This window comes from Leiobunum rupestre, chromosome 2, assembly GCF_980474605.1.
Source record: "Leiobunum rupestre chromosome 2, qqLeiRupe1.1.hap1, whole genome shotgun sequence".
NCBI classification, from domain to species: domain Eukaryota; kingdom Metazoa; phylum Arthropoda; class Arachnida; order Opiliones; family Sclerosomatidae; genus Leiobunum; species Leiobunum rupestre.
Window position 1 is genome coordinate 56,385,037 of NC_143385.1, and position 12,662 is coordinate 56,397,698.

At 37.0% G+C, this 12,662-nt stretch overlaps 1 long non-coding RNA gene across 1 annotated transcript; it reads left to right on the forward strand.

Moving 5' to 3' along the window:
• Positions 1 to 4,431: 4,431 nt before the first annotated feature.
• Positions 4,432 to 5,077, forward strand: LOC149958487 (uncharacterized). The gene is made up of 3 exons (XR_016478509.1): positions 4,432 to 4,511; positions 4,577 to 4,684; positions 4,840 to 5,077. It is a non-coding gene; the product is annotated as an uncharacterized LOC149958487 (long non-coding RNA).
• The last annotated feature ends 7,585 nt before the right edge of the window (positions 5,078 to 12,662 follow it).

Consider the following 12,662-nt stretch of genomic DNA (forward strand, 5'->3'; position numbering starts at 1 on the left):
TTTGTTTCGAAGATTTTTGTTGTGAGTCTTTATTTACAAGAGATCAAGTTTTATAATTTGAACCAAACGTTCGCGGTTAAAAGTTATAACGCTGGGGCGTAGCGGTCGATCTTGGATTAGTATCATCTGACACCAGGGGCGTATTAACCATTAGGCCGAGTAGGCACGTGCCTAGGGCGCCATTTCTCTAGGGGTGCCAAAACTGTGATAAAGCCCCACGGTCGAAGTACGTGGGTTGCCCCTACTAAGCTGACCAACCCGTTAGACAATGCCCAGGGGCGGAAAATTATTCTGTGCCTAAAGGCGCCGAAAGGGTTAATCCGCCCCTGTCTGACACGGCTGGTGCAGTAACAGCGAGCGGCGAGCTAACTGGCCTCGGTGAATCAGGATCGGCTGGTCTCGGCAAAACAGCAACAGTTGATCTTGGTGAAGCTCGAACGGCTGGTTTAGTAAAGATTCGGCTGGGTTGAGAGTGAGACTCAAACTGCCTGGGCCCTTCTCCGTCTCCCCCATATTTAGCGGAAGCGTGAACGTCGGGGATGCTGTTGCAGCTCAATCCGATATTTTTACCTCTCCGAGGGGACAAAGTCCCCTAGGAGGGGTTATACAATCACCGTTTCCGTCTGTCCAGTCTGTGAACGCGTTTGATTGATTTGCGGTTGGGTTTGGTCTGGTTGTTGGCGTTGTCTCTCCAACTTCTTCTGAATGACTTTGGGACGGACCTAGTGCTGAGAGTTATGCTACCTCTCAACGTCCAATGGCAGGGTTTCCACCAGTTGTACACGGTATTCGTCTCAGTATCAGCTTACGATTTATTGGCGCCGGCTGGGAATCGAACCCGGGTCTGCCTCGTGCAAGAGATGTACTCTAACCACTCAGCCACCAACGCTTGTCAATTCACGGTGTTTTTCTAAAAAACAGCTTTGGCGAATGTCCTTTACAAAGTTATAACGTTAGGTACTATAATTTATTCTACATCATTTTAAATATTTATAAATTATATTAATCTTACATTTAATTAAATATTTATAAATTATGTTACTCTTATATTTAACTAAATATTTATTTTTTTTCGTTAACGCCCCCCGTCGCTACGTTTATTATGGGTGCGTATTCTCCAACTCCTTCTTATTGACTTTTGGGACGGACCGAGTTATGGCAACCTCTCAACCTCCAATGGCAGGGTTTCCACCAATTGTTTACGGTATTCGTCTTAGTATCAATTTGCGATCGCATTGGGCGGGATTATAACCCGAGACCTCCTGCTTGACAGGCGGAAGTTCTACCACAGAACCACCGACACTTGTTACGCTTCATTGAAAATTAGACCTTCAGCTTTATCGGAAGCGTATTTAATAGAGTACGAAATTTTGGTTTAATTTAAATGGAATTGAAATTTAAAATATTGCATCGAAGAAATTCTAATTTAGCGTTTTCTCTATTGATTAAAAACAAATGCGCCACCCAGGTTTCGAACCCACGCCATTCGGCTTGGCAGTCGAGCGCTCTATCACAGAACCACCGATAGCTGCTTAGCTTCACTGAAAATAAGACACTCATCGTAAGCATAATAGGTAATAAAGTCTTGATTCTTTTTTATGAATGAATTTATGAAGGCGTAATCTGGTTTTCTTACGAATGAAATTATGTTGATTTAATCTTGTTTGTCTAATCTTTGGTATTGTTGGTTTTTTCTGTCGTATATTTGTATCTACTATTTTTTAAGTTTATTTCCTTTTCCCCGCAAAATCGTCCAGTTAAACATGTACGTTTTGTTTTAAATTAATTTACAACAGATGGCACTTTACACTCGAAAAAGTACAGTGAAGTCCTGATTGCACGATTTTGATAACAAAGTGGGGGTGAAAGCTGTATCTCCGACAGCGAAAAGGCGTCCACGTATTAAGTAAGGTTCCTTTAACGCGGAGATGTTTGTTCTATGCATTCTAAGAACAGGAATCAAATTGGCCAGTTTTTGGTTGTTTTAAATAATCTAATGATGCACGACTAAATTTGAATTACACAGTAGATATCTACCGTATTTTCAGGCATATAGCCCGCCTACTTAGATAGCCCGCATACGAATATAACCCGCATTTTTTAGTAATTCATGATTAAATGGATAAAATCTTATTTAATTAAAAATTATTAAATTTTTAATAATTAAGTCATGATTATAGTTGGCTAAAACAGTTTACAAGCTTCACGCGTTAAATAAACGTCCTACTTTTAACAAAATATCGCCGAATCCCACCTAGAATCCTAAATTAGGTAATTTTTTTCTTCTATAACCCGCTCCCTTATATAAGCCGCTCCCCTATATAACCCACGCTAAAAAAATGAAAAATGGTGCGGGTTATACACACTCAAAACTTACTGTTGAAAAAACAGCAAATACGGTTTATAATTTACAGCAAGTTGCAGTTGAAGTGGGTTAACAACAGTTTGTTGTAAAATTTACAGCTTTCTGTTGTATTTTGAAGAAAACAGTAGCGACTATAAAAATTCATATTCGTACTGTTTTTAAAATGACAGTTATATTAAAATTAACAATATGAAACCGTGGTTGACGTTTTACTTCAAAAATGCGTAAAATTTACCACACGTTGCTGTTTTTTTTCTGTTATAAGCGGCAAGCGCTAGTATATAAAACAACTAATTATTATTTAGTTGACAAAACATTTTTTTAAATCGTGCAAGTTTCATTTTAGTTTTAAATATAATAATATCCGAGAAAAATATTTTTATATACTCTTTTGTAAAAGTAGCATCCCACGCAAAATGCAATATTAATTACAACGCTTGTTAATCGTGTGCTTAATAATTTCAAACCAAGTAAATAGTTTAATTTCCTTTGGTTTTCCCTATAACTCTAAAGTACAAAGGCTCGAGCTAAACATGATTAACTAGAATTGGAGTCACTTTGGAAATTTTCGATTAAAGTTTTCTATTGGATTATGAAAATATTTAGTCAAAGTTTTTGTTATAATAAGTTAAATTTAATAATTGATAAACATTTTTATATATTTCTATCATGAATTGATTTATGAAATATTTGAAATTTGTTAATAAAACCAATGTGATAATGGGTTAATCCGTAAATTATTTTTTGAAATTTTAAGGTTGTGAATAGGTTCTGTACTAAATACGTTTGATAACTAAAACTACGGCAAACACTGGAATTTTACAAACATTGGATTTTACTGTAAAAACTGCATGCATTTACCGTATTAAATACGTCTGGAATGAAGGTTAAATAAACAGCAATACTCTGTAATTATAACTTTATCTTGCTGTATTATTAAACAGCAGAGTGTCCAGTAAATTTAACAGGAAGCATGACAATAAAAAAACAGTCAGAGTTGGTTTTGAAATTAACAGCATTCTGCTGGCATCTATGCTGACCGCAGCTTACTATAAAATTTACAATAATATTTTCTGTGTGTATGCGTGAAAATACCGTACATGAGGTTATATGTGAAGTACATTACTGCGGAAGGAAACTCCGCTGTAAACCACGCCCGTTTCTCTGGCAATCACCAGAGAACGACATTCCAAGTGTATTCATATAATTTACTGATATATTTAATGGATCAAATCTATATATGTTTAATAATCAGCTAATAATAATAATCAGCTAGGCTAATTTCCAAGGCACCACCTTAGGCCTAAGTCATCAAGCGACTTTTGAATAATCGTCGCACACGAGCTAGACAATCCTAAATTCATCGTGACTTTAGCACGTTCTAGAAATAACTATTGTTGGAAGTTCAAAAATAGATATTTTATCGAACTTATAGTATATGTTATTAGATGTAATCACTAAATCAGGAGTATATAACATGTCTCTTACGAAAAAAGTACTTATCAAAAAGAAAATATGAAACATTGAAGGGCTATAGACAGTAATCAAAAGGCGCAAAATTCCTCCAACCTGCGGAAATGTACACTGCATCACGGCTCATAATTTACAGTGTACATACATACTTAACCTAAATACGTAACACGAACCTTCCCTAGGTAAATTTGCATGTTTTCCCGTTGTAATAGTTTTATTAAGACACTTATAAAAATGTATTTCTGGTGACCCTATTTTTTAACGAAACGTAATTTAAAAAATCTGCGGGAGCCAGCGAAAAGGCGAGTTTCTAGAAAATATCATTAGCAGAATACTCATGGATACTTCTTCAAGGAAACAAATATACTTTTGATACAATTTACCTTCTTGAATTTATGCAGTCACGAACAAAGGATTCAAACTAAAGGAAAATGGCAATTTACATGTTGTTGGTTATTAGAATAGTTTATATTTTGTGTCCAAGTTTTCTACAATACACTATAAAACTCTTTTCCGAATTTATGACCTTCAAAATATACCGGTTCAGTGGGAGATAAATAAAACGCGATCTACGTGGACACAGAACGAATTAAAATTATTTCCAGTTGTTTCGTTTCAAAAATCGTCGCTCAGCCGAAGAAAGAAGTTAAGAAGAAATTTTTATCAAGGCAACGTAATTTCCAGATTATGCTCTATTTCAAAGTGATTCCACTTAGTTACTGAGTTTTTTCATTTCAGTTGGTTTATCAAGGAAATACAGAATGGGTATTGAATCGAAGATCAGTTTAATCCAGACTGTTCAAATATTTATGGTCTTATTAGCGATGGTTTTGCAATTCACCGAAGGTAAAGATTTCATATAAAATTTTGGACACTGCTTCTTAAAGCAAATCTCTGCTCGATAAAAATGGTAGTTGATTATGCACCTTTTTGTTTAATTTTGGGGGCCTTTACGCCACGTATCTATAGCCTCTCTTCCTAACCACCAAAAATCTTTGAAGAATCCATTTTAGGTAATTACGATAAGGAAAGCGAATGCAAGAGCGATTGCCCCAAGAAGAGTTGCTATTGCAAAGAACGCGTTGGATCAGGTGATGGTCATTACGCGGCAGTTTCAGAAATAAGGGGTTTAAAAACGAAGGTGTTCTATCAGTGCACATGCAACGACTGATTCTCAACTTGAAAAATTTCACTAATGTACGGAAAGAAATAATAAATAATTTTTTTTAAAACGATGGACATCAATATTTGTGTTGTTAAACGCTGGTGCTAATGAGTGGGGGACACGTAGCTACTGCCTTCATTGCTACGCCTTTTCCAGTCAAGTGAGTATCATAAAATAGAAGAAAAGCTTCGCAATATTTAAAATTCTAAAATATTAAAACTATTACATTGAGGGGGACAACAATCTTTATAAAACTAAAATTCCTTTAATGAAATTTAATTTAAAACTAAAAAATCAATTATCTTAATTACATTATTATATAAACGTTGCGTATATCATAATAAAGGCTCGTGTCTGTTTAAACTTAAATGTATATTTCAGGCATTTTAGTTTTTTCTGAACACGAGTTTCTCACGTTTCTAGACTCTATTGCCTGGGCAAGACTCACGGCAAATATTAAGTTAAGAGGAACCACGGCTATGGACTACATTGCAAAGATTAATAAAAACGCGAATAAGTAGAATAGTCCAACATTAAAAGGGATAAAAATGCTTAACCCTAAAGAAATTTGAAGAAATTAAAATTGTTCGTACTAATAGGTCTTCGAGCAAACAAAAATATGCGAATCTTGGACCAAATAGATCTTCGAGTGAAAAACTAAATGAAATTAAATAGCCAGAAATTCCAACCATAGACTTGCTTTGTCCTATTTGGGAAATCTGGCTCGCGACTATTACACCAAAAACAGAAACTAAGCGTAAACATAAAAAATTTCAGAACGCGTTGTGTAGCAACGGAAAGCTGAAATAAAACAAATTTTACAAAAAAATTGGAATGCTAATTTTTGATTGTTTAGCTACTTTTAAGAAGTTTAATTCCCATAATTTGAGAAAAAGAGAGGTAAAGGCATATATTTATATGACTTTAAAAGCAGCATGGAAGATAATATGGGACCCCGTACTTTAAATTCGAATTAAGAAATATTTCCGATTGTGCGGAATTACCCACTTCCGGCAAGTGACCTCCGAAAAATCAGAATCCCTCGGTTGCTAATAATCAGCTAGGCTAATACCGAAGACACCACCATAGGCCTAAGTCGTCAAGCCTTTAATTTAGGTGGCCGGGTTACAATACGTAGGAGGGTGGTGGCAAGCCTTGCATGCCACGCGAGCCAATAGCTCCCTTCACTAACTATTACCGTTAACCTCTACAAGTTTTTATGGAAGGGGAAACCTAAGAGCTCGGGAGACAACCCCTTAAACCAGTGGGGAAAGAACTTGCAAACTCAACGCAGGGGTTGTTCCGAGTTTTCACCTAGTGCCACAAGCTGGGATCGAACCCGGCTACTCTGGCTGCGAGAGGAAAGCGCTAACCACTCCGCCACCCCACCTACCAGTAGTGCGCTACCTAAAGTTTGATACCATGTTTGCTATGGGGCTAATTTTTGGAAGTTTTGGCAGGGAAAAGCTAGATTGATGATGCACGAGGCAGTCATTTCGAATCAAGGGTACGAGGTCTACATGGTGTCCACTAAAATCGAAAAATGATAAATAAGTGAAAAACGGGCTTTTTGAAAAAATTCCAATTCCTATGGAACATTCCTCGTGCCGGGGGACTTTTACTAGTGTAAAATTGAACGATCTTGAACCATGCCATCAAGGTCGTTCAAAAACTATCTCGAGAACCGTTGCGCTTACGGATTTTGTTGCTCGTCATATTATTAGTTGAAATAACTTAGATTCGACCAAATTTGACAAATTAGAAGCCGATAAATTGTTTGTTAATGAATCACTATATAGCGTCCTAGATTATCGTATTTAACGTCAAGTTTTATTCCGTAAATTATAATAAACATCTTTTCATTTGAACAAAATAAATTTAAATATAACTGCGAGTAATTTTCTGAGCCGATTAAACAGAAAAATCCACAGAGCTTCTCGTTCTGTGATAATATAAAAATGTTTTATTTCACCTCTTAAGAGCCTTTAGAAACTTAGCTGAACATCAAGTGATGATTGAAAGAATTTTGCACCACAAGTTTTTTTTCCAAACCCAGATGAGGTGGTGTACAGTTTCCCGAATGGTTCGCGAATATATTAAAAAGAGATAGCACTCCTGGTATTTAAAATTCTATATCAGGTCAAAAAGGGCTCATCCTGACATATTGGTATCTCACTCTCTACTCAAGAGCTGTTTAGATAATGTCTCTCTCTCATTTCCGCTCATATCGAACCAGTGGCGTAGACAGAATTCCTTAAATACCTGAGAGGGGTCGAGATAGGGGTGGTATCTACGCATATTTTTCATATATACGTATTTTTTTAAATCATTGCTGAAAACAACCTCAAAACGTTAAAATTTAGACTAGAAAAAATATAAGCGTACGACAATATTTCGGTTATACTAGTTGGCAGATATTGAAACCCGCATTTGCTTAAAAAAAACTTTTGTTTACTTTTACCTTTTCAAGCCGAAATAGCGCGGCTTTGGTTAACAAAGTTAAGTAAATTGAATTCAAATGAGGAAAAGTGTTATTGAAATATGACAATGGCCAAAACAGAGTTTTTTCGCTCTTATTTCGTCTGTGCAAAGAGTTTGAATGGTGTATTGTCCATTTTTTGGAACGGAAGCTTGTTCCTCCACCAGGTGTCACAGCGCGTGCTTTTTTATAATAATAATTCGTATAGTGTATTGAAGCAGGATATGTAAAGCTATTTCCACATTATCTTTTGTGGAATTAGTTTCCAAGTTTGGGATCTCTGGAACACTGCGGTACTTGTTTGATTGGAATTAGAAGCGCACTCATTATAAATTTATATCAAATATTGACTTGGAGCAATGATTTATCAAGCGTTTTCTCTTTGTAGATATCGGTAAAATCTAGTAGACACAAATCAACGGCTTCAACATAATTAATCCTCCAAACAAAAAGCAATGGTTTCACTTATAAGTTTAACAAGTTCGCCAAGAAAGCGATAATATTATTTCGTTGCCCGTGTTACAGTTAAACATGGCTGATATAGACTTGAGCGGAGCTTGCTTAACGAAATTGAGAGTTACGTGGTTTTACCTCTAAGCAATGATTTACCTGGTTTTAGCGTGGTAGACTCTTGGAAGAAAGAAGGTGTTTCTGGAGGGGATCATACAATACCTCTAGCAGAGCCGGTAAGCGCTTTTTTTCAAGGGACAATGAAAAGCCTACATAAGCTATATTCTATAGATTTCTAATCCAAAATAAATAAAAAGCCAATAGTGATCATCTTCTGGAGAAAGAATTGAAGCTGAAAATACACACCATGTAAAATATTCCAAACAACAGAGCTCCGGTCAAAGGATTAGCAACAAATATATAGTCATTGTTAAAGCAGTGAATTTCTTTCACTATAGTGGTGACATCTCCCGTTGTCTACATGTAACACTTGGTCTAATGGAATGGTGGAAGTAAAATTTAGTTTATACAAAGAAAGTAATATAAGAAAGTTGTATAGTGAGACACTATACAACTTTCTTTGATCATTTTCATCCGTCAAACTAATTGCGCAGTGTAAAATCGAACAATTAACGCAGCATCCAAAATTTGCTAAACTTCCACTTTCAAAGTGCGAGATTAGTTGGAAAAATAAAATGCCTAATCAAAATGGTCAACGAAAGTTGTATAGTGTGAATGGTACTTTACTAGATAAAACCAATTAAAATTATGCTCATCACAAAAGAATACTTCAGAGCCCGGATTTGAACCCACGACTTTCCAATAGGCAAAAGCCCGGGGTGTGTTATCAAAGTAAAAGTCAGGCTTAAGACATGAATCAAATATTTATTTAATTAAGGGTCAATTAATTTACGAAATTTAAATAACATAAAAACTCTGATCCAAAATTTAAATTAAGGGTTCAATACTCCCTTTAAACTATTAAATTTGTACACCATAAGAACTCTAATAAGGCTAAATTTTTATTTAAATAAGGCTACTTTTTCATTTAAATAAAGCTACAAGCTAATTTAAATAAAGCTAAAATCTTATTTAAATAAAGCTAAATTTCCATTTAAATAAGGCTAAATTTAGATTTAAATAAGGCTCAATTTGGATTTAAATAAGGCAAGATTTGAATTTAAATTAGGCTAAATTAAAATACGAAATACATCTACCATAACAACTCTGATGAAACAAAAATATAAGGATCTAGAATGTTCCCTCTTGGATCTCACCAATTATTATCTAAAATGTTTGTCCCTTCTTGACGGAAGTGAAATGTACACGGTTACCTGTATATCCTATTTTTCCTCAGAGAAGCTGATCTGTTTCCTATAATATATGCTCCTTCTTCAGAACTATTAAGTTGTAAACCAAAAAAAAAATATTTTGAAAAATATTAAGTTTTTATTATCAATAGTCAATACAAACAATTATCAAACATTTTTGCCATGAAAAATGTATTAAATTATAAGCTTAAACTGCAAACATTCTGAAAAATTCCTGGAAGTATTTCATATAAATTTCTATAAAATAGGTTTTTTTCGGCTATTTCACTTCTTTGGAAGATAGCATTAGACCCGCCCTTCTAGTATTTAAAGGTTTAAAGCATCGAGTGTATAGTATAGAGATACGTCTCACTTTCAAAAAGCCATAATAATTTTTCTGGGGGAAAATGCCCATAGGATAAGAGATGGCGCCAGCGGTATTGCTAGTTAATAGCGCGCGCTTCAACACTGGTAGAGAACGACGCAAAACCCAGTTTGCATTTTTTTGACTATTTATTTAATTTGCCAAATTGTTTAAATATGCCTGGATTGTTTTTTTCAGTCAGAAATTGTTCCCCAAATAGAAAAAAAAACTCTCATTTTTCTTTTTTCAAGTTTCTAAAGGCTAATGATCGGTGAATATTATTAAGACCTATATTAACTTTTCTCCTTAACATTTTTATTACCATTTTGTGGCTGGAAAATGTAAAAACTTAAAACTAAAGCAACATTATACGTCCAGGTTAATCACAGAATTTACTTTATTTCACCAATGAATGTTTTACGAAAATTAAAATAAAAAATAGTTTAACAACATATTCAGCTGTGCCAACAATTTTTTACGTTAATGAAGGTAAAATAAACACAAACCCAGCATGGGTAGCAGAACCCTACTACTGATGGTCGCACCTTTGACGCAAGCCACTCAACCCAGCAGAAGGTGCAGCAACGGGTGGACCAATCTCCACTTCGCACACAGCAGTGGGATTAAGAGTGGATGCTGTAGCAACTCCAGCCGACACCCCACCTATGAAGGTAAAGAGTCAAACCCTTTGGAGAGAGCTCCTAAAGGGGAACGACGAGCACACAGCAGCCCGCATAACCCGGCACAGCTGGCACCGGAGATCCCGGTGGGAGTCCAAAAGGCCAGGAGATGGGTCCGCCGTGCCCTCATACGGAGGCCCGCCGCCCCACCGCAGGCTACCCAATCCGCCGAGGTGGCCAGTTTGCACGGACCCTCTCCGTTAGCCTGCGCCGAAGCTCAGTATCCAGCTCAAATCTGACCGCAGTCGGAGGTGGAGATAGGACCATTTGATCAGAGCTAACATCTCCCAGTGCGCCACCACCCTTATGGGTTAGAAGAGCCGGACCCCGACTCCCCGGTAAAGCCACCAGTTATTGCACACTCTAACCCATTTAGGGCCTTCCCATTAGAACAGTCAAAGGTACACCGATTACGCGGAGTGATCAGCCCCTCGACAGGATATTGCAACAATATATAAATTGGATCGATAGCGCTGTTGCCATCTTTTGCGTGAAATGTACTACAACATTTTTAAAATTAATTATCTTACCCTTAATATTAATTGATATGATTTTTAAATGCTTTAAATGACTTTCCTGTTAAATTTCAAAACAATCAACCAAACCGTATTAACAGTACAGGCGCGCAAAAACATTTATGACGTGACTACGATTTTCCCATAGCGTTAACCCAATGTTAATTTCCCACGCATCAGTGTTACGAGCCCAGCCAGGAGATATGACGATAGAGGAAGGGGATCCTCCCTTGTGGTCCCCCTTTTCCCTTCCTGAACCAAAATCGGTCCTACAGCTGGGAGCGGCGGTGGCGTGACCCTCTCTAATATCTATGGCATGACTAGGAGTTCACAGCCGGGCGCTTTTCCCAACGCGCGCTGTTAACGAAAAACGTGTCTTTCCCTTCTCTAACTTTTACCCCCCCCAAACCGTGGTATCTCCAGTCTCGGAGACGGACTCAAGATGAAATATTTTAGTGGCGTTCTCTAGCGAGTATTGTGGGAACTACCGCTGAAGAAAAAAGCAGTTCTGACTGGGTTGTAGAGCCGCCACTGACTTACGAGAGCTTCCACCGCGTCTCCCAGAGAGCGCAATGTTGATAGTAAAGTATCTCACCATGGACAGTGGATTTTAAGATCCACTGTGCATGATCTCACGCGACGGCTGAGAAAAAAAGGGAACAAAAGAAGAAAATTCGAGGGGTGGGTAGAAAGCGGGGGTTATTGGGAAAAACGGGTTTTTGTGTTCACGACGCCGGGGTCCATTCACCGCGGCAAACGCTGTCAACTCCTGGTCATGTCTCCTAGCCCAACCTAATGATAAAATCTTCGTTACCTATAATTTAAGTGAGCCAATTTATCCTGAGTACAAACTAAAACAAATAAATCATCTCGTGAAAATTTAAGAGAAAATAGAGTAGACATAAAATTAATCAACAATATTTTTCATTTAAATTTTGGGCGCAGACTTTCGTTTTTGAGAGCCGACAAGTACAAAAGCTTTCACCTCGCGGAGATTTATCCATATATGCTCCCAAGTGGCTTCTACCTTTTGTCAATATCATTTGGGGAGATACACGACCTCACAGAAACCACCCAATTTCCACTAGCCTTAGCAAATTATTTTTTTTTTAAATCTGGGACGTTTTTGACTCCGTCTTTAAAAACTTCAACGACATTACAAGGCTCAAAGTGAGTTAAACGTGTTTCGTGCATCTTATTTCTCCCCCAGAGATCGAGCTCAGCCGTTATAGAGGCCCCAACATGAAAATCAGTGGTTCATATTCGAAGAAGGACGCATGCAAATATTTTGATCAGGTGGAGTAACATCTCTTTAAACACAAAACTATCTTAAGTTTCGCACTGCTCTCGGTTCGTTACCGGAAGGGTAATAATCTGCTAGGCTAATACCCAAGGCACCACTTTAAGCCCAAATCATCTACCGATTTATAATGCCCTAAAACAGGTGGCCGGGTTACAATGCGTAGGAGGGTGGTGGCAAGCCCTTCATGCCACGCGAGCTAACAGCTCCCTACGCTAACTATTACCGTAAACATAATTAATTAATTGACCTTTTACCTAAAAATACTTACTTCAAAAGACTTTTTTATAACTAACTTATGCGGTCTTGAGACAGTGCTTTGTCCACATCGACGAACGTGATTAACAGGAAATAGAAACAGACCAACCAGTTGAAAATCAAATCGGGGCAATCAACAGTGAAAGCTCGAATTCCTACAGACACGAGCTGTTGTGGTTGAAGTTGGAAAAACCTACGAGGGAATATTATTCGCAACTCTTACCTTAACACCAAAGACAGATAAACTAAAACGTCAAGAGTTATTTAAAACACACAAAAAGGGGTTTCCATTTCTGAATGTAC